The sequence below is a fragment of the Ovis canadensis genome, chromosome 16, assembly GCF_042477335.2.
Source record: "Ovis canadensis isolate MfBH-ARS-UI-01 breed Bighorn chromosome 16, ARS-UI_OviCan_v2, whole genome shotgun sequence".
NCBI classification, from domain to species: Eukaryota; Metazoa; Chordata; class Mammalia; order Artiodactyla; family Bovidae; genus Ovis; species Ovis canadensis.
In genome coordinates this window covers 17,595,111-17,620,003 of record NC_091260.1, presented here as the reverse complement: position 1 = coordinate 17,620,003, position 24,893 = coordinate 17,595,111, and the positions used below count along the sequence as shown (strand labels likewise).

The following is a 24,893-nucleotide window of genomic DNA, read 5'->3' as shown; positions in this document are numbered from 1 at the left end:
CCTAGAGACACTGTGATAAAGGACCACATTTTGGGGGGTTAGGGGACTTCTGCATTTGCTGTTTCTTTTGCCTTGAGCGCGTTCATCTCTCTGTGTTCCACCCTGCTGTAATGAACAGAGAATACGCATGCCTCCCAGTAGATTCTCCCTTTCTTCATAACTCTTAGCGATGGTAACAGAGCCCATGCTCGAGCCAAACTGCATGGGGTCACATTCTAGTCTGTCTACTTACTAATTTATTTTACTTCTGTACCTCAGTTTCCTCACGTGTAACATTAGGACAATAATAGTACCTTCCGCATAGACGTGTTGTAAGGATAAAATGTGTTGGTGAATGTCAAGGATTTAGGATAGTGCCTGGCACAGAGTAAGTGTAAGAGAGGTTTGACTATGGTTGCTATTTTTGCATGAAGATGGAGCTCCCAATTTTCGGCTGGGCATATGGGTGCTCAGAAGGAAAGTTACATTTCCTAGCTTCCCTTGCAGCTAGGTGTGGCCATGTGACTAAGTTCTGGCCACTGAGATGTAAAGAAATGTAGCTGCTTCAGGGATTCTCGGTGGATGTTACCCATTGTGTCCTTCTCTCCCTCTGGCTACCCAGAATGTGGATGCCACCATCCTGCCCCATTCAGTGAATGTCGTGTAGAGCAGAGCAACAAGGTAGAGGGAGCCTGGGCCCCTGCCCCTGAATGACACAGTAGCTGGCCTCAAACATCTCCCCAAACTTCTAAGCCAAAGGGAAACACACATGTCTGGTTTAAGTTACTGTTATTTTGTATTTTCAGACACTTAACATCTGAACCTAATACTAATACACCTACCCAGCCTAGTTAATCTCTTGACTTGGTTCAACTACCACATGCAGAATAGGCCCGGACCCCCATTATATGGTCACATGGCACCCATAGGTTTTTAGGGGGAGAAATTGTCACAGTTTGTGATGAGGTTATTATTAATTGGCTAGTGTCTACCTCCCCATGTTGACTGGAAGTTCTCCCTGGAGTATGGATGTCTGTTTGCTCATCACTGTATCCTAGCACCCAACCAGAGCCTGCACATGGTGGGGCAGGTGGTGGGGGGCCACAACTATGTATTGAAGGCTGAATGGCAGCTTCCCAGAGAGGCAGGCCTTCTGTAAGAATTCCCAGAGAGAATGGGGGGAAGGGACACATCAACAGAGATCTCTGTGGGGACTCTTGAGGTCTGTAAGCCAGTCCCAGAAGGCCTGTGTGCCCAGAAGACACTGTAAGATGGGACAAAGGAAATCAGACGTTGTGTTACAGTAAATGAGAAAACCCTGCATCTCTTGACCAAGGAAGTAACTTACTAAAAACTGAGTTTTAGGATTGCTAATCTTTCAGGACCCTATCGTAGCCAGCCTCAAGTGGCTGATATTCCCATGCCCTCGTGTAATCACCTCCCACAATGTGAAGTGCCAAGCTGGGTAACCAACAGGACATTGCAGAAATCACCTCATATGACTCTGCAGGCTAGGTAGTAAAGGCATTGAGGCTTCTCCTTAGGCTCTCCTGAATCACTTGTTCTGGAGAAAACCAGCTTCTAGGTCATAAAGATACTCAAGCACGGTTAGAGAGGGGTCGGATGGCAAAGAACTGGGGCCTCCTGCCAACAGCCATGTGAGCAAGTCATCCTAGAAGTGGGTCCTGAGCCTCTAAGTCTTCAGAGCTGCAGCTCCAGCCCACAGCTTAACTACAGCCAAGAAGCCCTCGTCCAGAGCCACTCATCCAAGTCGCTCCTGGATTCCTCCTGACTCTTAGAAACTCTGTGAGATAATAAATGTTTAGTGTAAGCCACTAACTCGTGGGTGTTCAGTTGCACAGTGTAGACCGTCAATAAAGATCCCATCCCCCGTTCATTGTTCTGCCAGCATATTCTCCCTGCCTTCTTCCGCCTCACCCCCAACAGGCTTAGCGAAATGGTAAAGCACTGCAATCAGATGACTCTCTAGCTGAGAGCCATGGACACACAGTTTAAGTAGCTGGTTGTCTGAGTATGCAGTGAAGGATAAACATACCTTTCCTGTGGCAGGTAACCTCTAAAATCACCATCCCAATAAACCCACCTCCTTGTATCCAAACGCTTTCATAATCTCTGTCCTTACAGTGTAGGCTGGATTTGTGATTCACTTTGAATGAATAGAATATGGCAGATACAGTGGCATGTCGCTCCTAAGACTAAGATACAGAAAGATTGTGGCTTCTGCCTTGAACACTGTATCTCAGATCAACCGTTCTGGGCATGCCAGCAGCCCTGTGGAGAGGTCCTAAGGAGAGCTCACTGGTGAATCTTCTGGCACCAGACAGCATGTGACTGAACTTGGAGTGGATCCCTCAGCCTCAGTTGAGCCTTGAGTTGACCGCAGCCCTGACCCACAACTTGACTGCAACCTCCCGGGAGACCTTGACCCAGAGGCATTCGGCTGAGCTGCATCTGGATCCCAGGAAATGAGAAGTTTGTTGTTCTAAGCGACTAAGGTTGGGACAATTTGTTATGCAGCAACAGTTAACAAATACATGGCCTAAAAGCTTGCTGTAAAGGTGAAGTAACATGTACAGAGCCAGGCATACAGCAGGTGCTAATTAAATGCTTGCTGAATTAATCAATGGATAAACACATGAACATTCTATAATGTAGAAAGTTCCCTGGCTCCAAATGCTCACTGGTCTCTACCCGCTCTTGCCAAACACATCACGGAAAGTTGTTTGAGGCAGGGAAATGGCCAGGTCAGATTTGTTTTTCTGTAATAGGAGCCTGGTTTGTGTTCTAGGGGTGTGGCTGGTTCAACTGTGGCCTGGATGAAGAGCTTAAGAAATAATAGTCCTTTGTCAGCTTGAAGAGGTATTGAGGGTAACTTGGGCCTCATAACAGGCCTCTCAACAAATTCTCCTTTCTTGCTCTGTGACGTCTCCTGGCCAACTAGAAGACTGTCATTCATTCTCTCATCCATTTTAAGTTATTCAGAGGACACCTCCTTATGACAGATCCTCTGGCTGTAGAAAGAAACACAACACAGCCCTGTGTAGAGGAAGCAGGGAGGAGGTAAGCAGAAGTGTGTTGCTATAACAAAGAATCGACCTCAGGGGCCCCAGCTCCTTGTGCGGGTACAATTTCATGGTAAGTGCTGTGTTAGGGGCAGCACCGGAGGTTCTAGGAGGCTGGTAGAGTGTTCCTAATTCTACCCAGGGGAGTAAATTGGTCTGAACACTTTCAGTTCAAGGTGGCTGAGATCATCTCAAATTAACATATCCTGCCTAGGGCCAGAGAGAGAGAAAAACAAAGAGAAGAGAAAAAAAGAAGGAAGAAAGAAAAATCCAGACGTAGATTTGGTTTCAGGCACTTCAATAATTGCATCAGGAATCTCTCTCCCCATGCCTAGGCTCACCTTTATTTATTTATTTATTTATTTATTTATTTATTTATTTATTTGCTGTGCCACAAGACAGGTGGGATCTGCTGTGGATGTGCAGTCTTAACCACTGGCCCACCAGGGAAGTCCCATAGGCTCATCTTTTAAGTTCTGACTTTGTCCCTAGAGAGGCTTTCCTTTGGTGCTGGCAAAATGCTTGCCTGTTGCTCCAGGCTGTTTTTCCAGCTCTGCAACTCCAGCAGCTGAAGGCAAGCTGTTTCCTGCTGCCTCAGGCAAAGGCTCCTTGGCTGACCCTCAGGGGGTTCGCAGACCAGCATAGTGGGCTCAGGAGAAGGGATAGGCCAAGCCTAGACTGAATCCCCACCCTCGAGCCTGGAGTGAAATCAGCCTTATTCAACACACGCAGATTCAGATGGAAGAAATGTGGTTTCCTAAAGAAAGGTCAGGGGTGGGAATTCCCTGGTAGTCCAGTGGTTAGGACTCAGTACTTTCACTGCTGAGATTTAATCCTTTGTCGGGGAACTAAGATCCCATAGCAAGGCCTTTAAAAAAGAAAGAAAGAAAGTCAGCAGCATTCCCAAAGAAGGAGAGAATGTTGGGAGGAAAAATCGTCAGGTATCTTCTACAGGGAGTTAGGAAAAGCTTCAAGGAAGAAGAAGAATCTGAGCTGAGACCTTGAAGAATAAGTAGATTTTAGGGAGAAAAGGAGAAAAGCAGGTTGACTGCGTTATCTATTGCTGTGTAACAAATTATCCCAGACTTAAACAGCAATTTACTGCCTTGCAGTTTCTGATGGTCAGAAATCCAGGAGCAGCTACCTGGGTGGTTCTGGCTCAGGATCCATGATGAAGCTGCAGTCAGGCTGTTGGTCAAGGCTGCAGTCTCAAGACGACTGGAGCTGGTGGACCCAGGCTCACCCACGGGGCTGTTGGAGGAGAGTTTAGCCCTCGCCACGTGGGCCTGTCCTTAACACTGGTCACGACACGGCTTCTCCCTGCCAAGTGAGAGCCAGCCTTCTATGAAGTCTCTCCAAGGCGTGTGCTGTCATTTCCACCTTCTTTCATTCATAAGCCCAGCCTCCACTCGAAGGGAGGAAATCTCAAGGGTGTGAATACCAGGAGATGGGGGTCATCATGGGGCCCATCTCGGGGGCTGGATACATCCTGGGGAGGACACAAAAGCATGGCGTTGGGAGAGCAGGCGGTGGCTGTGGCCATGGGTTATGTCAAGCTGGAGGCAAGTAGGTGGGGACTGGGTTGTGAAGGGCTTTGAGAGACGTGTTCAAAGCGTGAACTTTCTTCTACAGACAGTTAGGGGCCCTGAAGTATACAAAGCGGGGTTGCGCCACAATATTTTGATTTAAGGCTTTGCGGGAGCCCAGTATATGTCCTCTCTTTCCTGGCTGTGCTTGGAACAAATGGGACTACTATCTGCATCGGGGCTTCCTGACGGTGAATCTCTGAATGCGGCATACAGACCCAGGCAGGCACAGGAAGGGCAGGAAAAGGTCAGGCCTCCCTGGGGTGATCTGAGATAAGACAGAGCAGAACGCGGTTCTCTGTGGGCAGCCTCCCTCCCAAAGAGCTGGATAGCATAGTCACAGACCCCGGGTGACAACTTGCCAATCAGAATTCACCCATCTCCCCAGACAGTAGGTGAGGGGACCCCACAAGTGTTGAGGGAAACCCCTTCTCGTGAAAATCAGAGAACACAAGCACGCCCCCCATCAGCCATCTGCAAGTGTTGGACAGGGCACATCTGGCTGCCTCTGCTGTGGCCTTCCATCCATGCTTTTCAAGACCTGAGAAGCTCACGGGGCTGAGGTCCCACTCAGCTCGGTGCTCCCTTCTGCCGGCAGCAGTCAGCTGCGCCGGCTTGGTGACTCGGCATCACCTGGGTGTCTTCCTCTTCTCTTTCTGGCCTGGAGTTCACCTGGACCCTTTCTTCCGCAGTCTGTGGCGTGGCTTGGGGCTGGGTGGGGCCTGCACCTCGGGTGTCTCCCAGTGGCTTCATCCCCCATGGCCCTTCCCTCCATCCCTGCCCCTTGGCTGAACCTGGAGACTTGGGGAGGCCTTTGTGTGGCCCGGGCATGACTGTGTGTCGTGGTGTGTGGGACACCCAGGGAGCAGATGGGGCTGTTCTCCTGGCTGAGGGTGGAGCTGTGTTTCCTCAGGGTAGGCTGGTGGTGGGCTGGGTGGTAAGCCAACCTTGACTCTGAGGAGGAAACAGAAAGGGAACCCTGGAAGGCTCTGGGTGCGACTCCCGTGTAACTGAAGTAAATCCCTTCAGCTCCCTGAGCTTCAGCCTCTTCATCTGTAAATCATGGATCTCCAGTTGTTCACTCATCACTCAAGCTGATGATTTGCTAGTGCACAAGGCCGAAATTCCTCCCACGCAGGAGTATATAGTGCCCCCCAAATAGTTGTGAATATAGGTAAGCCCAATAATAATGTGCCTCTGGCAAGGTTCATGTATTCCAACGGGGAAAAATCAGATGAAAATTGGGCTCACTGGAACCCCAAGAGCTGCATGATGAGAGGTGAGGTCAAAGGTGGAAGAGAAAGCTTTGAAGTCAGAGGTCAGAATCCCAAGCCTAGTTCAGCTGATACCTGTCTGAGTCACCTTGGGGCTGTCTAATTTCCCACCATAATCGCCGTTTCCTGCTCTGCAAAATGGAGAGAATGCCCACCTCACGGGATAGTTGAGGGGGTGAGTGTTTATCCAGTGGTCATATGTGAATTCCCCCTGCCTTGGATCTGGGTTTAGCTGGATACCAAGTCCCATCTGCCCCTCCGGTCTCATGGTGAAGTGAAAAGATCTGAAGGACAACCAAGCCATTTCCTTGCTCTGCGAATTCATTCTATCCTCTCATTTTCTCTCCTCCTTTCCAAAGCAAGTACATTTTTATCAGACCTGAGACATGGTTTCCCATGTGAGTTAAATCCAAGAAATCCTAAAAAAAATAAAATAAATATATAAGTGTAAATGAAAGAAATCCTCACTGAGCTCTAGTCAGTGGGTTGTTGGTTTTTTGTGGTTTTTTTGGCTGTGCTCCATGGTATCTGGGATCTTAGTTCCCCAACCAGGGATTGAAACCCAGACCCCCTGCATTGGAAGCATATAGTCTTCACCAGTGGATCACCAGGGAAGTCCCAGTGTTTAGGTATTTTGGATGAAGGAGACATTAACTCTAGCTTCTGCTCCAGAAGAGTCACCCCATTCATCAAAAGACCACTGCTTTTTCGGCCCTGACTCCATTCAAGTCTATATTGATCAAAGAGTCTAATCTGGCCTCAGTCAGGGTTTTCAAAATAGGATTAGCTTTTGTGAGATGTTTTTGTTTTCACAAATTGATTATTTAAAGAAACAGTGATAATTTAATATAAAAAGTAACTATTTTAAAAGATATTCAGACAGGAAAGGGGGTTCACAGTGGAAAATGAAGTCTCTCTTGTCCTCTCAGCCCCCAGCAAGGGCACCCACTTCTGAAGGTTTTCTTCACTGGACGGGGCCTTTTGGCGGGGCCTTTCTTTGGGAAGGCAGTGGAAGCCGGCATCTCTCTACTTTGCCAGCCAGGAGCTCTAAGGCCAGGAGAGAGGAGGCAGAGTGGAGCTTCCCATGGAGCCGAGGGTCTACCAGAAGGCCAGAGGGAGGGCAGTGTCCTGGGCAGGATGGGGACACTGAGGATTGAGTGCCTCAGGTGGTCTCTGGGGGAGACTGTGGGGTCTCAGGTTCACCAAGGGAGACCTTTAACCCACTTGCAAGAGACCTACTACCTTATCAGAAAGGTCTTCTACAAATATTTGTTGAGTGACTATGACAGGCCGGCCTTCACCTAAGGTTGGAATTGGGAAATGGGGCTGGAAAGGCCCCAAATCTCACTGTGAGAGCAAGCAGGAGGGAACACTGATCAAATATCTTCTCACTGTCAAGGACTTTTGTTAGGTTATTTTAAAATTAATTTTTAAATACACAAGTAGTATAGGAATACATTTTCCGTGTAAAAAAAAGAAATAAAACTTTACAGATAAGGCTAAACCTTCCTTTGATCTCTAACTCCAGTCTTGGTTTTCTTCTACCTCTCTAGAAGGAATCGCTGTTTTCAATTTGGTGTGAATCTTGCTAACTTTTTTCTCGGCATTTTGGCTTGTATTTGTCTCATACATATTCTTCTGCCACTTCACTTTTGGACTGATAATCTATCTGGGAGGTTTCTTTTCAGGTGGATACAGATCTATGCTCAGGGCCTGCACAGGCGGTGTTTCACGTCAGCCCCACTCCAGAAGAGCAAGCATGGCTCAGAGAGCCAGGTGACTCACCCCAGCAGGTGAGAAGGGGAGCAGGATTCAGACGTGGATTTGTCTGAGTTTGGATTGTACCTGCCCTTTATCTAATCTGCTTGTGGTTTGTGCTCTAAGTTTCCTGGTTTATGATGTCATCAAAGGGGCTATTTTAATGGCGCATTAATCATAATTCAAGAGACAAATCGACTACCTCCATTCCCTGTTCAAACACCTGCATGGCCCCCCAGTTCGCAAAGGACTGAGTCTAAGTCCCTCGACTGGGTAAGAATAGATCTTTTAGACAGAAGGCTTCTTGTCATTTCTCCAGCTCCCTGTGGCCAGGCCCGCCTTGCCATCAGTTCTCCATCCAGCGTGTGTTTTCTGACACCTCCGAGCAATTCACTCCATTCTGACACTGTCTACCTGGAGATAGCATTAAATCCCACAAGCTAAGTGCCCACTGCCCCCCTTCGATGCCATTCTCAAGTCCAGGTTGTCACCTGTGCTTCTGAGTGGCCAGCAAGGGGAGATTCCCATGAGCCCCTCTTTGGGTTCAATTAACTTACTAGAGTGGCTCTCGGTTCACCAGTTTATTATAAAGGATATTATAAAGGATGCAGATGAGAGTCAGATGAAGTACACGGGACGAGGTGTGTGGAAGGGGCTTGCATGCCTTCTCCAAGGAACCACTCTGCCAGCACCTCCACATGCTTACCAACCTGGAAACTCTCTGAACCTCATCGTTTTGAGTTCTTACAGAGGCTTCATTAATTACATAAGCACTATGGATTAAATCATTGGCCATTAGTAATTGAACTCAATCTCCAGCCCCTCTCGCCTTCCTGGAGTTCAGGGAGACAGCTAAGTTACACCCCTCCAATCACGTAGTTGGTTCCCCTGTCAAACAGCTTTCATCCTTAGAGGCTTTCCGAGTCACCTCATTAACATAAACCCAGGTGTGGTTGAAAGGAATTTGCTACGAATATCTAAAAACAACTTTAGGGGCTTCCCTGGCAGTCCGGCTTTCCTAATAGCTCAGTTGGTAAAGAATCTGCCTGCAATGTAGAAGACCCCGCTTCGGTCCCTGGGTTGGGAAGATCCCTTGGAGAAGGGATAGGCTTCCCACTCCAGTATTCTGGCCTGGAGAATTCCACACATTGTATATTCCATGGGGTCCCAAAGAGTCGGACATGAAAGCAATTTTCGCTTTCACTTTCTTTTCACTGGTTGTCCACTGGTTCAGACTTCCCCTTCCAACGCAGGCTTTGATCCCAGATCAGGAGCTAGTGCCTCACAACAAAAAAACCAAAGCCTAAAACAGAAGCAGTATTGAAACAAATTCAACAAAGACTTTAAAAAAATAAAAAATTAATTAAAATTAATTTTTTAAAATTCTTATTAAAAAAAAAAAGACAACTTTAATCACTGAGGAAATTCCTAAGGTTTTAGAAGCCCTGCATCAGAAGCTGGACAAAGACCAAATTTATCTTTCTTATTATAAGTCACAATATTACATTCCAGAAAAAACAAGCTACTTAGGGTTCTCTTCAGGCCCAGCTGTTTCTCTCCTCCTCATCCTTGCCCATGCGGTCTACTCTGCGTGTGGCAGACCAGCTCCCCATCTTAGCCCCTCTGTGCCTGGTTCACTGTAACTCATCCTGTGCACCTTGGTGCAGGGACCATCCCCTTGTGGGCGCCTCTCCTGTCGCCCATAGGCTAAGTTAGATGTTCCTCCTTTGTGCCCTCAATGTCTTGTATTTATTGTTATCAAAGCATTACCCTCCTATTCTAATTGCCATTATATCTGCCTTCCTCTTCTTAAGGGTGATGACATAAAATTCATATTTTATGGCAAGGTAAGAAAAATGTGAACATAAAATTTTTCTTTGCCTGTCTGGGCCCCTTCCCTCCCCGTTAGTAAGTATTGAAGTATTGTACAGCTGTGTTAACTAGACATCCTTTGGAGATAACAGTCCTTTTCAGTCTCAGCTTGGGATCAAGATGATCCGTGACCCACTACTCTTTGTATGCATAGATTTGGATTGTGTAAACTGTCAGTGATGAGTCATTGACATATAACCTTTGTCTCAAAAATTTATATTACCATGTTTTGACCTCTAATGGGCAGAGCCGTCCTTCGAGCGTTCTGAAAGACTATCTCCCAGGTTATAATTGGCTCCAATAAAATATTCAGTTCCTTTCTTAGATTGAGTATTAACTTTTTCATTAACAGGGGTTAGGTCCTTGAAGTGAGAGTCACTGTCTCACTCACCTGCACCTCCAGGTCCCAAACAGTGTTTGTGGAGTACATGAATGCCTCAAGAGAGTGAACAGTTGAGTGTTCACTCGTGTCTCACTGATGTGAGAGAGAGGAGACACACGAGATAACAGTGCTGGGAAGAGAAACCCATAATCTCTTGAAGTAAATTTACCCAAACGCAATCATACTATATAATTGTGTGGCGACTGTATGGGACCATATTTTCTCAAGCCATCTCCTAGCCCAAATGTTTCTCTTAGCTCTGTGATGTTACTCGTAATCTTCTCTTTCATCTGGTCTTTAAGGCTCTTGAAAAGGGATGCATGCCCTGATTTCAGGGGATCTGAAATCAATCCCACCAAGGTCTGGTTGAGCCCCGTGGCTTCATCTCCTTAGTGACGTCCCTTGTTTCAAAAGGGCATCAGAACCCGCTGCCCACTCTTGAAACTGGCAGGGGTTTCCTGAGAAGAGGGATGGGGGAGTTCACTTTGGGAGGAACAGTTCCCCTCCTCAAGATAACAATTAAAATTCATTATCTCTTTGCCTCAAAATCCCAAAGTCATCTGTTACTACTAAAATTAGGGAAAGCCCAAAGCTTTCACCCATTTTGTCTCATTTCCCTTTTCTCTGAGAAAAATCTGAGGGAAAAGCGCTCTTCATTTTTTGTTTCCCTTAATATGGTTTAGTGCTCTTTTCCGTATGAAAGGGTGAAAGAATATTTTAAAAATAGAGAAAAAGAGAAAGTAAAAGAGTTCCACTACTGAGACACCATCACATTTAGAATTCTTTCAGTCTTTTTTTCCTGTGTAACTTGCTGTGGTTGTTCAGTCAGGTTTTTAAAAATGTATGTAATATAGATACACCCAAAGTATGTATAATGCAGATGTACAATTTAAAGAATTACAGAGTGAATATTCACGTATCCATCACCCACTGTAAGAAACAGAACTTCACGCGTAGCTTAGAAGCAAGCCCCCATGCGTCCCTGCCTCCCAACCCGCTCAGAGGCGGCCGCCATTTTGAATTTTCTGCCCTTCCTTTGCTCTCTTTACAGTCTTACTGTATTTGTTGTGTAAACATACAGTGTAATGCTTTTTACCTTGATATCATTGAAGTGCCTTGTTTTCCAGCTTGCTTCTTTCATGTATGATCTTTGCGAGATTCAGCCGCACTGATGTGTGCAAGCGTAGATTACTCATTCTCACCCCTTCGTATGTGGATGTCGCGTTCCAGTTTATCCATTCTCCTGCGGCGGGACCTGTGGAGAGCTTCCAGGATTTTTTTTTCTTTGAAATATTTCATTAAATGGAATGATTAAAGATATATTTTGTTGTGATAAAATATATATTAACATAAAATTTACCATTTTTAACCACTTTTAAGTGTATAGTTCAATGGCATTAAGTGATTCACATGGTTATGCAAACATCACTACCATCCATCTGAAGAACTTTTTTCATCTTCCCAAGGTGAAATCTGTAACAATTAAACGGTAACTCTCCACTCTCTCCTCTCCACAGCCACCATTTTACTTTCCCTCTCTGTTAGGTTTTACTGCTCTAAATGTCTCATGTGAGTAGAATCATAAAGTCTTTGTCTTTTTGTGTCTGGCTTATTTCACTTAGAATAATGTCCTAAAGATTCGTTTATATTGTAGCATGTGTTGGAACTTCCTTCTTTTTAAGGCTGAATAATATTCCATTGTGTGTATATACCATGTTTTGTTTATCCATTCACTTGTTGATGGACACTTGGGTTGTTTTGACCTTTGGATCCTGAGAATAATGTGTTTATGAACACAGGTGTACAAATACCTGTTGGAGGGCCTGCTTTCAATTCCTTTGGGTGTATCTCCAGATATGGAATTGCTGGGTCATGTGTTAATTCTACTTTCCATCCTTGAGGAAACGCTACACTGTTTCCCACAGCTGCTGCACCATGGTACAATCCTCCCAGCAGCTCATAAGGATGCCAATTTCTCCACATGCTTGTCAATGCTTGTTCTTTCTTTCTTTCTTCTTCTTTTAGTAACAGCCATTCTAGTGTGCATATAAAGTGATTCCAGAATTGCTGACGAGCAAGACAGCCATGACCACGCTAGCACATACGCCCTGGTACATGTATGTGGGAGTTTTTCCAGTTATGCAGTAATAACTGAACTGTTGCATAGTAAGCTATATGCAGGTCAGGAGGCAGCCATTACAACTGGACACGGAACAACAGACTGGTTCCAAATAGGAAAAGGAGTATGTCAAGGCTGTATATTGTCACCCTGCTTATTTAACTTCTATGCAGAGTACATCATGAGAAACGCTGGACTGGAAGAAACACAAGCTGGAATTAAGATTGCCGGGAGAAATATCAATAACCTCAGATATGCAGATGACACCACCCTTATGGCAGAAAGTGAAGAGGAGCTAAAAAGCCTCTTGATGAAAGTGAAAGAGGAGAGTGAAAAACTTGGCTTAAAGCTCAACATTCAGAAAACGAAGATCATGGCATCCGGTCCCATCACTTCATGGCAAATAGATGGAAAAACAGTGGAAACGGTGTCAGACTTTATTTTGGGGGCTCCAAAATTACTGCAGATGGTGATTGCAACCATGAAATTAAAAGATGCTTACTCCTTGGAAGGAAAGTTATGACCAACCTAGATAGCATATTAAACAGCAGAGATATTACTTTGCCAACAAAGGTCCCTCTAGTCAAGGCTTTTCCAGTGGTCATGTATGGATGTGAGAGTTGGACTGTGAAGAAGGCTGAACACCGAAGAATTGATGCTTTTGAACTGTGGTGTTGGAGAAGACTCTTGAGAGTTCCTTGAACTGCAAGGACATCCAACCAGTCCATCCTAAAGGAGACCAGTCCTGGCTGTTCATTGGAAGGACTGAGGCTGAAGCTGAAACTCTAATACTTTGGCCACCTCATGAGAAGAGTTGACTCATTGGAAAAGACCCTGATGCTGGGAGGGATTGGGGGCAGGAGGAGAAGGGGACAACAAAGGATGAGATTGCTTGATGGCATCAGCGACTCGATGGGCATGAGTTTGAGTGAACTCTGGGAGTTGGCGATGGACAGGGAGGCCTGGCATGCTGCGATTCATGGGATTGCAAAGAGTCGGACACGACTGAGTGACTGAACTGAACTGAACTGAAGATATATGTATGTGTATTATTTTCCACTGTGGCAGGATCAATATATTCATCAAGAATAGATGATTGTTCTCATTTCAGCACACTATTGTGAAACTTACCATTTTTGCCAGTTTGGTGGGTGTGAAATGATATTTCAATGTGGTTTTATTTTACATTTTCATGAGTAATAACAATATTCAGTATCTTACCATGAGTTTCTTGGTCATATTTATTTCCTCTTATGTAAAATATCTAAGTCTTTTGTCCATTTTCCTATTAAATTGTTTGCCTTAGTTTTATGAATTGGAAGACTTTACCTATTTTGGATACTAAACATTTATTGAGTATACAGTACAAATGTCTTTTCCAAATTTATGGCTTGTCATCTCATCTCTTTTGATGTCTTTTGATGGAAAGGAAATTATTTTAATTTAGCCAAATGTTTTTCTTTCCAATCTTTTTCTTTATGATTATACTTTCTGACTTCTGCTTAATTCAGAATCTGTCTCTGCCTGAGATCATAAAGGTATTCTATATTTTCTTCCAAGGCTTTTGCCCCCAGCTATATTGAGACATAACTGACAAATAACATTGTGTAAGTTTAAGGTCTACAACACGATGATTTACTGTATGTATCACATATTGTGAAATGATCACCACAATAAGGTTGGTTACCGTATTCGTCATTTCACATAGTTACTGTCTGTGTGTGTGTGTGATGAGAATATTTAGGATCTAGTCTCAGCACATATCAAGGACAAAATACAGTATCGTAAATACAGTTACCGTGTTATACATTAGATCCTCAGCATTTATTCATCTGTAACTGGAAGTTCATACCCTTTGACCAACATCGCCCCATTGTCCCCACCCCTCCAAGCTCTGCCAACAGATACCACATATACATGATATCACATAGCATTTGTCCTTCTCTGTCTGACTTACTTCCCTTAGCATAATGCCCCCAAAGCTCATCCATGTCACAAATGGCAGGATTTCCTTATTTTTCATGGCTGAATAATTCTAAGAATTTTATATTTAAAAAAAGGGAAAAAAAAGAATTTTAAGCTTTTTCTTTCACTTTTGAGGCCTTGACCCACCTGGAATTGATCTTTTATGTGCTAAGGGTATTGTTTTCCCCATCTGGATAGCCGAATTCCCCAGATTTATTTGTGGAATCAATGTTTATTTCCCCTCTGGCCTTCAGGGCATCTGCCATCCAAATTTTCTAAAAAGTAAATAAGTAGAATTAAAGAGCAATAATAAAATAACAAAATCAGGCTTTCTAATATGTGTGGATCCCTTTTGGGGGCCCTTCATTTTTGTGGTTGCTTTACTAATTTGATATCGGGGAAGCTAAGCCCCTGCCCAGAAATCTGCTTGGGATTGTCTTAGCCTTTCTGGGCCCTCTGCTCTTCTGTATATTTTGAAGATACAGCATGCCAAGTTATACAAAAAACTGAGCTGGTTTTTTGCCTGAAATAGTGTTAGGACATTTTGAGGAAAACTGCCTTCCTATCCACCAACATAGCGTGTGTCTCCATTTAGGTTTTGTTTAAGGTCATTTAATGAAATTTTATAACTTTCTTTAAAAGGCTTTCACAGCTTATCCTAGGTACCTTATATTCTTTATTGCTTTTGTGAATAGTGTCTTGTGTTCATGGACTTCTAGAGTGTACTTGTAGTCACACTGCATCTAACGTGCTTTTCCCACTTATGTCATGTTGCACAATTTTTTCTAAGGGTTGCTGACTATTTGTAGGGAAGAGTGACTACCCCACTGTTACCGAACATCCCAGACTTCTGCTTTTCTTTTTGTTCTGTTCTCAGATGTTTCATTGTCCTCTAGGTACTTGGGGGTTTGAGGTCTGACAACCTTGAATCACGGTCCTTGTCCTCTCTCACCTTAGACACCATCCTCAATCTCTCTGTTCCTATGCTCCTCATCTCTTAAGAGTGAGATCACGGATGATACCTGCTCCATGGGCTAATCGTCATGATTAAATGAGAAAGAAAGAAAGTGAAGTCACTCAGTCGTGTCCGATTCTGCGATCCCATAGACTGTGGCCTGCCAGGGTCCTCCGTCCATGGGATATTCCAGGCAAGAATACTGGAGTGGGTTGCCATTTCCTTCTCCAGGAGATCTTCCCAACCCCAGGACTGAATTTGGGTCTCCTGCATTGTAGGGAGACGCTTCACCGTCTGAGCCGCCAGGTGAGAGTATGGAGTAAAATGGCCGTCATGGAACCTGGCATACAGTAAGAGTTCAGTGAAAATTAGATATGATTATTTCTCAGTAAAAAATTTGTTTTCCTTCATTTTTTTTTGCCAGGTTTTGACTGTTCTAGCTGAAAATCAGTGTTTGAAAAATTGGGAAAGAAAAAAATCAGATGTCCCCTGACTTTCACCTTGCCCCCCTCTCAGGCTCTCCTTCCTCCTGTTTCTCCTGTCCCCCCATCCAGGGTTAAATCCAGGAGACCAGTGCTGCACAGAGGCTCTCAGACCCTCCAGTTGACAGGAGTGGAGAAGGAGGACACCTCCTCCTGAGGGGATGCCAATTCCAGGCCAGCTCTCCTCCTCATTCTCCAGCCACTGCCTGAGTTGAGTTCTCACGGCTGCTCCGCTACCTCTTGCCTCTCGCCGTCTTGTCACCCTGAGCAAGACGTCCCCCACCACAGCTCCAGCACCGAGTATGACCACCACCTGCTGAGAGTCATCACCGCTCCCCCAGTGCCTTCAGGATGAAGCCCAAGTCCATTAGTTACTTTTCAAGGCCCTGCATGATCTGACCTCCACTAACTGCTCATGCCGACCAAACTCCTCTTTCTCCGTACCTGACACATGTCAGTGATCTGTGCTACAAACTGCTGGGTAGGAATCCTTCTTCCATTTTGTACGTGAGAGCACTGAGGCTGAGAGAGGTAAAAATGACCTCATCAGAGACCCCACAATTAGGCAGCACAGACACAAAACTTTGAATCCAAGTCTCTGGCTCCCAGCCAGCTTTTTTCCCCCTGAGTGAGTGGCAAAGCCTCAGCTTATCCAGTATAACCTGCAAATAACCCTGGGAGCAGTAACACGCTTGACTTTTGCTCAATCACAGGGTTTCTGCAGAAGTGAATAAAAGGGTCTGAAATGGGTCAAGGAGAGGGAAAAGGTCAAAAGAGCATCCTGAAGAAAAAGAGAAAGTGTGCCCTCTTGGCACTTTTTTTCTCAGGCTGAACCCTGGAGTTGAGGCGGGGTTGGGAGTGGGGGTGGGGAATCGGCTAAGCCTGAGGCAGGGAGCGGTGATGTGGCTCATGGGAGAGGCAGGGCGGGGACAGTGAGTGAAGTAAGGACCGAGAATGACGTAGGGGATGATGGAGGAAGTGATTATGACCAGGAAATAAGCTTTCTGAAACCACCCTAGGAGGATCGTCAAAATATTCCTGGCATCAAATGGCATTTAAAAACTAGTAATAGTTGCGCTTTTAAGATGTGCCACTCATTTGCCTGGCCACTCAGTCCTTTCAGTGACTCTGAAAAGTGGTCATTCCTCTTATCTTTTTACAGAGTAGGAAACTGAAGCTCAGACAGCTGAGAGAACCTGCTCAAGGACTCTCAGCAAGAAAGTGAAAAAACCCAGAATATCCTACAGATCTGCCTGGTGCCCTAGCTCTCCACTGCGCCATCCTACAGTCAAACCGATTCCCTAAAATGTGGCCAAGTAATCTGGGGGCCACAGAGATCATACATATTCTGTTAGATGTAAAGTTTCCAACAAGACTGGAGAATGTCAGAGGAAGACGGTCCTAATCCTACCATTGGGTGGATGCGGTATTAAGACTTCCTGCGTGTCTGGGCAGCCTGATCTATGCGATTCCAGCCTGAACGTTCCCAGGTCCACTTCCAGAGCCTGCAGAGGCCTATGTCTGGTCATACCTGACAAGGGCAGGCCTAGTGCTGAGGAGTGACCGAGGGTTTGCTTTCGAGTGTTGGGAGTGAGCCGAGCACATGTTCTCCCATGGCTGCCCAGAGGCCGGATCTGGGATGGGAAGGGAAGGGGCAGGGGCAAGCAATGCTCAGAGGCCTCGTTCTGCTCTCTTTGTCTGAGCCCTGTGATGATAAGGGCAGGCCTAGATGGCAGTATAATTATTTTTTTAAAAACATAAAATTAGTGTAGAGAAGGGTTTCCCTGGTGGCTCAGACAGTAAAGAATTCGCCTGCAAAGCAGGAGACCCGGGTTCGATCCCTGAGTCAGGAAGATCTCCTGGAGGAGGAAATGGCAACCCGCTCCAGTATTCTTGCCTGGAGAATCCCATGGACAGAGGAGCCTGGTGGGCTACAGTCTGTGGGGTCACAAAGAGTTGGACATGACTGAGCGGCTAACACTTTCACTTTCAGAGAAGAACTTAATTGTTCAAAAGAGAGGAAAATGGCATGCCAAGCCTCCCCAGAAGAGACCACTCTAAACAGTTCTTGAGGGCACAAGTGGGACCCTGGGTTGCCAAAGGGCAGCAGGTCCCAGCCTGACCAGCAGCCCACTGTTTGCGGTGTCAAGTGCTCAGGGCGCTGAGCTTTGGGCTTGCCAAGCAGGAAATGCCCGGAAGAGCAAGAAGAAGGGAAAGGAAGCCAAGGTGCTTGGAGAAGGGGGCTCAGAGTGGAAAGTTGGGGGTGAGGTGGAGAGACGGGCTTTGGGAAGGGAGCAGGGTACTTATATGGCGTTTCCAGAAGCCTCCACAAGCCCTGCATCCTGTAACCCCCTTCTCTATCTCTATGGGAAACCAGCAGTAAAATCTACTGTTGAGACTTCCATTTCTGGCAATACAGTGGACCAGACTGTGCATATTCTTTATTCATATATTTCATGATAAAGAAAGTGAAAAAACAGGGACTTCCCTCGCGGTCCAGTGGCTAAGATTCCGCATTCCCAGGGCAAGGGGCACAGGTTCGATCCCCGGCCAGGGGAACTAAAATCCCACATGCTGTGCAGTGTGGCCAAAAAAAGGAAGTAAAGAAAATCAAAAGCAAAATGTACACCTTTGGTAACAGTTCAGGATTGGGTTTATGGAGGGAGGTGGTCAGGCTATGCTGAGTCTAGAGTCAGTTCAAGAGCAGGGCAGCTGCAGGGTTGGTTCCCACTGGGTAACAAGTCTGTGCAATTTCCTCCCTTCCTTCCTCTTTCTCTCTGGCCATTTCCTCCTCTCCTTTCACTGTATCTATCTCTACCTATCAATTTATCATCTATTTATCATTTAATCACTTTTCCCACACAAAGTAGATTATATTCTGCTGCAAACTACTTTTTAAAAATTCAGTACCATCTCACGGATAGCTATGCCAGCCCATGATCATCTTATACAAAGGCTGTCAGTTTTAGGAGCAACATTCTCTAAGGTTAGAGTGGTCTCATATCTTCCAGAGCTTGTCTGGAAGAGATCTCATATCCTCCACCAGCTTCTGCTGCTGGCGGGCCTGCCATTCACCCATTCTATTTTCTCAGATGCCTTTATTGGCTTCTCACAGTAGCCAAACTTCCAGCGCCCCCATCTCTCTGGGCTCACAGGTGAAGAAAGCCCTTTCACATTCTCACCCTCCCTCCTGTCTCACTCAGCTTCCCTGACCGGCTCCTGCTCCTCAGATCAGCCTGCACCTCTTGGCCTGAGCATTTGTGCCTCACTGAGCTTGGGACAGCTCGCCCCCAACATCAGCAGCTCCTCCTTCATCTTCCTGGGGTCTGGGCCCCAGCGTCGCGTTGACACTGAAGTCCTCACTCTCTGTGCCAGGCGCCCTCCACTCTCCTCCCCTGCTGGATTTCCACCCCTAGCTGACGTGTCGTGCCTTTTGCTTGCTTGTTTACTGGCTGTCTCCCACTCTTCCTCCCACTAGAATGCCAGCTCCATGAGTGCATTTTTAATCTCTCTTATTTTAATCACTCTTATGTGCTGCTTTTTAGTCTATTATTCCCAGGCGGCGTTAGTGGTAAGGAACCTATCTCCCAATGCCGGAGATGTAAGAGACACAGGTTCAACCTCTGGGTTGGGAAGATCCCCTGGAGGAGGGCATGGCAACCCACTCCAGTATTCTTGCCTGAAGAATCCCATGGGCGGAAGAGCCTGGCGGGCTACTGTCCATAGGTCGCAAAGTATCAGACGCGACTGAAACCGCTTGGCACACACACATTCCCAGAGCAAGGCCAGTCGTGGCGTGTGTGCGAGCTAAGCTGCTGCAGTCGTGTCTGACTCTGTGTGATCCTCCTCCACGGCCTTCTGACCCAGGGATCGAGCCCACATCTCTCACATCTAACCTGCATTGGCAGGCAGGTTCTTCACCACTAGCACCGCCTGAGAAACCTGGTTAATCAGAGATGTTCACTAACTGTTGGTTGAATTGAATCTAACACGGAAGTTGGTTTCTGCAGCTATGCTGCATCCCTGCTTGTTGGAGAGGGAAAAGCACTTCCTTTAACCCAGATCTGAAGACCCTTCAAGAATTTGCCTTCCGACCACTCGTGTCTTCACTGGCCCTTTGCTACGTGGACTTCGCCTCCAGATGCCGTGGTACACCCTGGTTGGCATCCAGCCCCCCAGAGGTCACGTCCTGTCCTGCATCTCTAACCCAGAGAACCCTACCCTGGACAACTCCTCCTGGCCTCCAGGCACAGCTGTAAATGCTCACTCCTGCAGGGGCTGTTTTCTCCCCCGGCCAGGTGATGGGACCCCTGGGCTCCTCCAATCTCCTGGGCTCCCCTCTCTGGATCCTATCTGTCACCCTTCTCCCAGAGGCCTGCGTCTTGCTCTGCCTCCCTAGGGTCTCCTGACCCAGGTGCCTGGCACACAGAAGGGGTCACACATGGGTACTGGGAGAGAGGGTGAAAGGGAGAGTGAAGTGGCAATTATAGGGGATGGGACGGTGGGCAGGGGGGACTCACCTCTGGCACCGCTGGGCTGAAGGCTGCTCTAGCCCTAATCCAATCACGAAAGAAAGTCTCCACTCATGAAAGAATTGAGAAAGAGATGAGCAATCAAATGCCTGAGTACGGAGTAATGATGATTAAAGAATGCTGGGAAAAGGCATTATTACATGGCTCCAAAAGCATTCGAAAGCTCTTCAGGAGAGTTCAGGAGAGCGGTTTGGGCAGGCGGGGCCTGACTCTTATCAGAAGATGCCAGACCCCTCATGCCTGCCCCGTTAGGTCACTGTGAGCTGAGAGCAAGGCTCTGTGTCATCGTTTGCACTTCACCTTAGCTCACCCTCTTTCGAAAGGCGCTGATGGGCAGATCTGCAGAAGGTCCCTGTGGGTAGTTTTAATATTAGTATTAGTATTGGCCACCCCTAGCTGGCAAGTGGGATCTCAGTTTCCCTGACTGTGGATCAAGCCAGTGTCGCCCGCATTGGAAACGCTGAGTCTTCACCACTGGACTGCCAGAGAAGGCCTGTGGGTAGGCTTCTAAAGTGGGAGAGTGTCATCTATAAAATGGGATAACAATCACAAGATTTGTTAAAGAGATGAGATGAGATCCTGCCAGCGCGATGTGGGGTACTGGGCTTGGCATGTATGAGTAGTAAATCAACAAACACCGGAGGGCATGGTTAGAGCGTCTTTTTCCTCCAGAAAGGCAACCCCCTGTAGCGGGGATAGGACGTCCGCCTCTGCAATGTTCCCAGAGCCCCAAACAGCACCTTGCACACAGTGGGCACTCAGTACACAGATGTCAAAGGCGGGTTACCTAACCGTCTTCCGGCAACAGGGCCGGCTCTGGGGCCCAGCGCTGGTTCCCACCGATCTCGGTGCTGCAATCTGCCATTTCCCCAGCTGCGCTGCGCAGCTCTGACTACGCAGTGATTGCCCGGGGCATGTGACTCACCGGGTACTTTTCTAACTGCTCCCAGGGGCCGAGGAATCCCCAGGGCCTGGCTCATCAGGGCAAGCCAATGACTGGGACCCAGCGTGGTCTGCCTTCCCGGTCAGCAGGCTGATCTGGAGGATCTCTTTGGGGAAGGGAACAGAACATGCAGCCCCGGGGGGAGGGACAAGCGCAGGCCCCCTGAAGCAGGAAGTGTCTCTCACCAGGGCCCCTCTCCGAAGCTTACTTTCCTCCCTCCTCTGACCCCGAGCCTGCCTCCACCCTGGAAGGCGATTGGGCTCTCTGCTGGAGTCTTAGCTAACCTCTGAAGGTCAAGTTCGTGGACCATTTGTCAATACAAATGGCCAACTTTAATGGAGCACTTACTCTGTGCCAGGTCCTACACTAAATGAAAAGATTTTATTTCATTTCCTCTAAAGAGACACCCAACTGTTCTCCAAACATTCTGTCCTTTGATGCATCTGGGCCTTGGCACAGGCTGTTCCTCAGTTTGAAAGGTGCTTCCTCGTTTTATCTGACTGGTGAATACTCACTCTTCAGCACCCAGCACTTCTCTTCTCTGTCTCTTCCTGCTGGAAGCTTTCTTAGCTTTCCCAAGACAATAAAATCACAACCTCCCATGGGTCTCCACAGTCATGATTTTGGTGTGTGCGTCTCTCTCCACCTGCGGTCTGGCTCCCCTGATGCTACGGGCTGTCACTTTCGCCTCCTTATCCTCCATGTCCACCTCCACATCCAATTGGGGCACTGGAAATGTTGGTCCCTCCTTTTTCAATTCCTTGGCTCATCATCTCTATCCTTTGTATGCCCCTCATCACTTTGTCTTTATTCCAAGTACAATGCTTATTACATGATGCTGCTGCTGCTGCTGCTGCTGCTAAGTCACTTCAGTTGTGTCTGACTCTCTGCGACCCCATAGACGGCAGCCCACCAGGCTCCCCCATCCCTGGGATTCTCCAGGCAAGAACACTGGAGTGGGTTGCCATTTCCTAGGTATTTATAAATGTAAGTTGAATGACATAAATGAAACTATGATCTTACTTCAGGGTACCAGATAGGAAGCGTTGAATTATTTTGCTGTAGACTGCTTGGTTACCTCTAGCAAGAAATCATCAGAATAGATAGGGAAAGAGGAAGTCAGAAGAAGGAAGAGAATGGGAGAAAGCGCTGGAACTCACATTTTCTGAGCACCTAAAGGTGCCAGGGATGTGTTTCATTAACTCTCCACTGTAATCCAGTGACATGAGTATTACAATCTCTTTTGTATAGACAAAAAACTGAGGGGACAAGGAGTGAAGTGATCACACAGCTGGCAAATGGCAGGGCTGGGATTTGAGCCCGTCTGCCTGCCTAGCTCCACCAGCTGGACGGAGAAGTTTGGGAGGTCCTCAAGTATGAGAGGGTGGGGGAAAGTGAGGAGGGACTGCAGGACTCTGGTGGAGAAGGAATCCACTCCTGTGGATCAGACCCAGACCCCTGAGTATGCATCGTCCCTGCCTTAGTTTCCCAGAACAGACTTTTGCTGGCCTGTGTACCCACCCAGATTCCTCCAATACGTTTAACCGCTTTCCCTTGAGACAGTTCCTTTATTAAAACAAAAAGCAAAAAAAAAAACTGAATTACAGTTGATTTACAGCGTTGTGTTAATTTCTGCTGTAGCAAAGTGACTCAGGTATACACACATATACATTATTTTTCCTATTCTTTTCCATTCTGGTTTATCCCAGGACATTAATGAGTGTTCTCTGTGCTATACAGTAGGACTTTGTTATCCATCCATTCTATATGAGATGGTTTGCTTCTGCCAATCCCCAGCTCCCAGTCCATCCCTCTGCCTCCCCTAACACTTCAGTTCAGTTCAGTTCAGTTCAGTCGCTCCGTCGTGTCCAACTCTTTGCGACCCCATGGACTGCAGCACACCAGGCCTCCCTGTCCATCACCAACTCCCAGAGTTTACTCAAACTCATGTCCATCGAGTCGGTAATGCCATCCAACTGTCTCATCCTCTGTCATCCCCTTCTCCTCCCGCCTTCAATCTTTCCCAGCATCAGGGTCTTTTCAAATGAGTCAGTTCTTCGTATCAGGTGGCCAAAGTATTGGAGTTTCAGCTTCAACATCGATCCTTCCAGTGAACACCCAGGACTGATCTCCTTTAGGGTGGACTGGTTGGATCTCCTTGCAGTCCCCTGGCAACCACAAGTCTGTTCTCAGTGTCTGTGAATTGAGACAGCTCCTCTTTACCAGTAGCTTCTTATTTTTTTCTGACACCAGTCCTGTCCTAAACACTTCCCTCTCTGTCTCTGGCCCACAGTTTGGGTACCCCTGACCCCACAAGATTGTGCAACACTCGCTGAGGGCTCCAAGAACCCGCAGCTTCTCAATAATGCTGAACTGGGTGAAATTTCCCAGTAACCTCCTCCCCCGCCTGACTAACACTCTCTTAACTTGGCAGCGCAATGTCCTATTTTTAAGGAACCTAGTCATTTGGTTTAGATTCTTTAGTTGTTTTATTTTAATGACCTTCTGAATCATTCATTTTTCTTCTTTTGAACTGATTCATTCTTGGCCACTTCCTTGTATAGAAATCCAACCCCTCCTTTAAGACTCAGCACCAATCACCCCCTTCTCGTGAAAACCCTCTTCATCTTTGCCATCCCTCTCCAGGAAGAGATATTCCTCTCCCTCTCTTTCTGAACCATTCATCTGGCATTTATTATATTGTCATCATCCTTGTCCTAAATATAAAAAAATGATATGCCAGCTATTTGAATTGTTTCTTATCATTCTCATGGTGACTCTAGAAAGAAAGTAATTATCATTTCCATCTAAATGTAGTGAAATTGAACCTCAGGGAGCTTACTAAGCCTCCTGCTCCAGGTCACATGAAATTAGTAAAGAAGCCAGGATGTTAAGCCCAGCACAACTGTAGAGGAAGTGTCTTGAAATGTAACTAGTGTGTGTGGGTGCCTGCCTCTTACTGCGATATCTGTCACCACTCTCTCCCCACTCCCCAGACGGTAAGCTCTGTGAAGCCCTTGTTCCCTATTGCATTGTATGCAATAAATATCTGCAATAAATAGCTGATGTTCCATAGATGTTGACCAATGGCTAAGAGACTTCCTGTCCCTTCTATAGAGTTAGCTGCTCCAATCTTTACACAATCTTTGCATCAAGAGCCTGGTAGCAAAAACAATTAATACATATTGACTGAAGGAAGTAAGAGAAAGGCATGGGCTTGGAAGATTCCAGTGGACATATTTTCCAGTTGAAAAATTTCAATCAGAATTTTAAAAAATTCTCTCTGTAGCTCAGGACCCATGCTGCCAGACAAGACCTCCTCCTCATCACTTTTTTGGGTTGAACTAACATTTAACAGACTAAGGGTTCAATTTAAGCTCACTCTACCCGTCCTTAATGGATGTCTACTCTTAGCCAGGCCCCGCGTCACTCACAGACTAGTGCTGAAGTTGGCTCTGTGAGCAACTCACCAGGTGGAGGTCTTCTGGATGCCCACTCCCCCTCCACTCCTCTGCGATGCAAACTCCCTACTATCTTGAGGGCAGGCAGGGGTGGGGCCTTGGAAACAGGGGGACAGACGGGCAGTGTCTCTTTCTGGTCAAAGAGGAACCAGGCAGGAAAGATCTCAACAAGACAACAGCCTCCAAGAAGTGAATGTGAGCAGCAGTGTGGAGACCTGGAGGAGACTGGCTCCATGCTTCAAGTAATATGAAGACAGGTTTTGGACCAGGAAGCAATAATGAAGACCTGGAAAGAGGTGGAAAGGTCTGGGAAGGACATTAAAAATAAGAAGCCATGGGACTTCCCTGGTGGTCCCGAGGCTAAGACTCTGCATTCCCAATGCAGGGGGTCCAGGCTTGATCCCTGGTCAGGGAACTAGATCCCACATGAGGCAATGAAGATCAAAGATCCTGTGTGCCGCAACCAAGACCTGGTGCAACCAAAAAAATCAATTAAAAAAGC

The 24,893-nt window shown here is 46.7% G+C and overlaps 1 long non-coding RNA gene across 2 annotated transcripts; it reads right to left on the bottom strand.

The window, feature by feature from the left end:
- Positions 1–8,246: 8,246 nt before the first annotated feature.
- Positions 8,247–21,027, bottom strand: LOC138421580 (uncharacterized). 2 transcript variants are annotated; one of them, XR_011249547.1, is made up of 5 exons: positions 20,913–21,027; positions 19,976–20,339; positions 14,166–14,293; positions 11,031–11,199; positions 8,247–8,983 (listed from the first exon to the last, which is right to left on the bottom strand). It is a non-coding gene; the product is annotated as an uncharacterized lncRNA (long non-coding RNA). The 2 variants fall into 2 exon arrangements; XR_011249546.1 differs by lacking the exon at positions 20,913–21,027 and having other exon boundaries at positions 11,031–11,189; positions 19,976–20,265.
- Between the last annotated feature and the right edge of the window lie 3,866 nt (positions 21,028–24,893).